Source organism: Babylonia areolata, chromosome 8, assembly GCF_041734735.1.
Source record: "Babylonia areolata isolate BAREFJ2019XMU chromosome 8, ASM4173473v1, whole genome shotgun sequence".
NCBI lineage: Eukaryota > Metazoa > Mollusca > Gastropoda > Neogastropoda > Buccinidae > Babylonia > Babylonia areolata.
In genome coordinates this window covers 2056700-2061699 of record NC_134883.1, presented here as the reverse complement: position 1 = coordinate 2061699, position 5000 = coordinate 2056700, and the positions used below count along the sequence as shown (strand labels likewise).

The 5000-nt window shown below is 38.9% G+C and overlaps 1 protein-coding gene across 3 annotated transcripts in view; it reads right to left on the bottom strand.

Annotated features, from left to right (window-relative positions):
- LOC143284454 (uncharacterized) overlaps positions 1–5000 on the bottom strand; it is a 298683-nt gene that overhangs the window by 36390 nt on the left and 257293 nt on the right. The gene's annotated exons all lie outside the window — the stretch shown is intronic.

Sequence of the window (5000 nt, the reverse complement as noted above, 5' to 3'; positions counted from 1 at the left end):
AAACAGCTGCGTGAATTCATATTTTCTTTTCTTTTTTTGATTTTTTTTGGACCAAACTTCGTTTATAATGAAGGATGTGTGATAGTCGTATCCTGCTATTGGACCAAAATACGTTTATAAAGGATGTATGATAGTCAGTCGCGGTCTACTACTGGCCCAAAATACATTTTACGAAGGCTGTATGATAGACAGTCGTGTCCTACTACTGGCCAAAATACGTTTATAAAGGATATATAATAGACAGTCGTGTTCAACTTCTACTGGCCAAAATACGTTTATAAAGGATATATAATAGACAGTCGTGTTCAACTTCTACTGGCCAAAATACGTTTATAAAGGATATATAATAGACAGTCGTGTTCAACTTCTACTGGCCAAAATACATTTATAAAGGATATATAATAGACAGTCGTGTTCAACTTCTACTGGCCAAAATACATTTATAAAGGATATATAATAGACAGTCGTGTTCAACTTCTACTGGCCAAAATACGTTTATAAAGGATATATAATAGACAGTCTTCAACTACTACTGGACCAAAATACGTTTATAAAGGATGTATAATAGACAGTCGTGTTCAACTTCTACTGGCCAAAATACGTTTATAAAGGATATATAATAGACAGTCGTGTTCAACTTCTACTGGCCAAAATACGTTTATAAAGGATATATAATAGACAGTCGTGTTCATCTACTACTGGCCAAAATACGTTTATAAAGGATATATAATAGACAGTCGTGTTCAACTTCTACTGGCCAAAATACGTTTATAAAGGATATATAATAGACAGTCGTGTTCAACTTCTACTGGCCAAAATACGTTTATAAAGGATATATAATACACAGTCGAGTTCAACTTCTACTGGCCAAAATACGTTTATAAAGGATATATAATAGATAGTCGTGTTCAACTTCTACTGGCCAAAATACGTTTATAAAGGATGTATAATAGACAGTCGTGTTCAACTTCTACTGGCCAAAATACGTTTATAAAGGATATATAATAGACAGTCGTGTTCAACTTCTACTGGCCAAAATACGTTTATAAAGGATGTATAATAGACAGTCGTGTTCAACTTCTACTGGCCAAAATACGTTTATAAAGGATATATAATAGACAGTCGTGTTCAACTACTACTGGCCAAAATACGTTTATAAAGGATATATAATACAGTCGTGTTCAACTTCTACTGGCCAAAATACGTTTATAAAGGATATATAATAGACAGTCGTGTTCAACTACTACTGGCCAAAATACGTTTATAAAGGATATATAATAGACAGTCGTGTTCAACTTCTACTGGCCAAAATACGTTTATAAAGGATGTATAATAGACAGTCGTGTTCAACTTCTACTGGCCAAAATACGTTTATAAAGGATATATAATAGACAGTCGTGTTCAACTTCTACTGGCCAAAATACGTTTATAAAGGATGTATAATAGACAGTCGTGTTCAACTTCTACTGGCCAAAATACGTTTATAAAGGATATATAATAGACAGTCGTGTTCAACTTCTCCTGGCCAAAATACGTTTATAAAGGATATATAATAGACAGTCGTGTTCAACTTCTACTGGCCAAAATACGTTTATAAAGGATATATAATAGACAGTCGTGTTCAACTTCTACTGGCCAAAATACGTTTATAAAGGATATATAATAGACAGTCGTGTTCAACTTCTACTGGCCAAAATACGTTTATAAAGGATATATAATAGACAGTCGTGTTCAACTTCTACTGGCCAAAATACGTTTATAAAGGATATATAATAGACAGTCGAGTTCAACTTCTACTGGCCAAAATACGTTTATAATGGATGTATAATAGACAGTCGTGTTCAACTTCTACTGGCCAAAATACGTTTATAAAGGATATATAATAGACAGTCGTGTTCAACTACTACTGGCCAAAATACGTTTATAATGGATATATAATAGACAGTCGTGTTCAACTTCTACTGGCCAAAATACGTTTATAATGGATATATAATAGACAGTCGTGTTCTACTATTGGACCAAAATGAGTTATTAAAGGATATATAATAGACAGTCGTGTTCTACTATTGGACTAAAATACGTCTATAAAGGATGTATAATAGAGTCGTCTCCTGCTATTGGACCAAAATACGTCTATAAAGGATGTATGATAGTCAGTCGTGTCCGACTACGACCACCAGAACAGCAGAGGAGGCAACTACTGTTCCTACTATCTGGGCCAGAATTTGATAATAATGGAGCGTGTCTTGTCCAAGTTACATGTCCACTCTATCAGCCAAGAGTGCTTTACCACAGTCAACGTCAGGGTGGTTCCCATAGGCTGTCCTATGTAGAGTCATGACCCAGTGGTAACACGTCCGCCTAGGAAGCGAGAGAATCTGAGCGCGCTGGTTCGAATCACGGCCCAGCCGCCGATATTTTCTCCCCCTCCACTAGACCTGGAGTGGTGGTCTGGACGCTGGTCATTCGGATGAGACGATAAGCCGAGGTCCTGTGTGCAGCATGCACTTAGCGCACGTAAAAGAACCCACGGCAACAAAAGGGTTGTTCCTGGCAAAATTCTGTAGAAAAAATCCACTTCAATAGGAAAAAACAAATAAAACCGCAAGCAGGAAAAAATACAAAAAAATAGGCGGCACTGTAGTATAGCGACGCGCTCTCCCCGGGCAGAGCAGCCCGAATTTCACACAGAGAAATCTGTTCTGATAAAACCAAACCAAACAAAACAACAACAACGACAACAACAACAACAACAAAAAACCGCCCCCAGTGATACAGCACTAAATGCCAGCAGCGCAATCATGTCTCCTAACTTGAAAGTCATAATATTCAGTCACAGAAGACTACGCTGTAAATGAATTCTATGTATGCAAAAAATGTAAACTTTTTTTTGTTTGTTCACTATAACTTGTTAAATTCTACTTCTTTTAAAACGGACATCAAGAAGTATAGAATCTGTTTGTTTTTTGTTTGTTTGTTGCTGTTGTTTGTTTGTTTGTTTGTTGTTGTTGTTTTTTTGTTTTTTTGTTTTTTTTTTTTTGGGGGGGGGTTGTTTGTTTTTTTCTCAAAAACATCAGAAAATTAGTTTCAAATTTGAATCGGAAGTGAGAGAATCTCTTTGCAGAGGATCGAATTCCACAACTGTCACAACTCCCTTCCCCCCTCCACTACATACTGAGTGGTGGACTGCACGCCATTCCAGTGTGTAACATACACTAAGCGCATGTAAAACAACTCACGGCAACACAAGAGTTATCCCTGCCAAATTGTTATAGTGAAATCCAGTCTAATTTACAATAGGTGAATAAGAATGAATCCAGATCTCATCCTGTGAAACAACTAAACCTTCAAGGAACCAAGGCCCAGGCCTTATCGCACTGACTTTGAGTGACAAAGAGAGAGAGAACTCTGAGCTCAGAACAAAACTTTTAAATGAGAGAGACAGAGATAGAAAGAGAGAGAGAGAGAGAGAGAGAGAGAGAGAGAGAGAGAGAGAGAGAGAGAGAGAGAGAGAGAGAGAGAGGAGTTTCAAATAAATTCCACCGCTTCTCGCCCTTTTCCAACCGACATATATCTCCTCTCCTCTCTCTCTCTCTCCGCCACACACACACACACACACACACACACACACACACACACGGAAAGATCGGCTATATAAAGAATATGAGAAGAGTTTTTCAGCATGAACTGCAGTTTCTGGATAAGTGTAGTTTGTACGACTTGAGATCACGCTTCCTTGTGACTGTCAATTCCCGATCTTTGAATCACTGGACAACACAATACTCCAAACCCCGAGTCCTCTGTTGCCATTTAACTATTTTCAACCAGAATTGGCAAAATATTTCTATGAGTGTTTTAAAGTTCGCAATTCATTGCTATGTCTAGTGTAAAAATCCTGCATGTCATCAAAATGAATTGCGTTTATCAGTTTGCCGTGTTTGCTTTTCGTGTCCATAATTCCTTTGATGGGTTTGACGACAAATAAATGAGTTCTTGAGTTCACGCTCACAACCACACAACCACACACACGCACGCACGCACACGCACACACACACGAACACACACAGTACAGTGCCCCTTACCTACCCCACACCCCTCGCCTACTCCCCACACAAATAAAGCAAACAAGACGACTTGCAAAGACGATGGAGTCTGAACTTAAAGATATTGCAATCAATGTCCTCACTGAGAGGGTACAGACAAATATCGCAGACGGTTGATCACTTCCTTGAAGGGCGGATGGTTGACAGAGGGGGGACGGGGGGGAGGGGGGTAAGGGAGATGGGCGGGGGAGGGGGTCAGGGGGGTGGGGGGTGGGGGGTAACTGTTCTTCGATCACGTGTACTTCAAAGTGTCGATCGAATTTGAACCTAACAGACATCCAGGGAGAGGCATCTCGTTCAATAACATGTTCAGCCAGGGAAACCATTCCGTTTGTCAAGTGGGGATCCTGTGTGTGTGTGTGTGTGTGTGTGTGTGTGTGTGTGTGTGTGTGTGTGTGTGTCTGTGTGTGTCTGTGTATGTGTGTGTACCATTCTGCTGATCAAACTGATGTAAGATACATAGCATTCAAAATTGTGAACACAAATCCTATGAACCATACTGGAAATGAAATTTAGAAAGGACAGCTTTCGCAATAGCATTAACGGCGCTATTGCTTATGCATAGTTTTCGTGACCAGATAAGGTTTAATTCCCATGAGTCTTCATATTGATACCTACCACATTTTCTTGGCCTGTCAACCACTTATTTCTCGTACAAACTTTATGATGTGAAAATAGCTACAAAAAAACCCCCACTCACAAGACAAACATGACACATGCGTGTGTGTGTGTGTGTGTGTGTGTGTGTGTGTGTGTGTGAGTTTATGTGTGCATGGATGACAGGTAAGAAGAGACAGTAAAAGAAAAGAAGTTGAAAAAAAAAAAAAAAAAGAAACAGCACAGCAGTTCTTTTTATACACGTACAATATAATATGGACTGAGGTCAGATCGACTCTT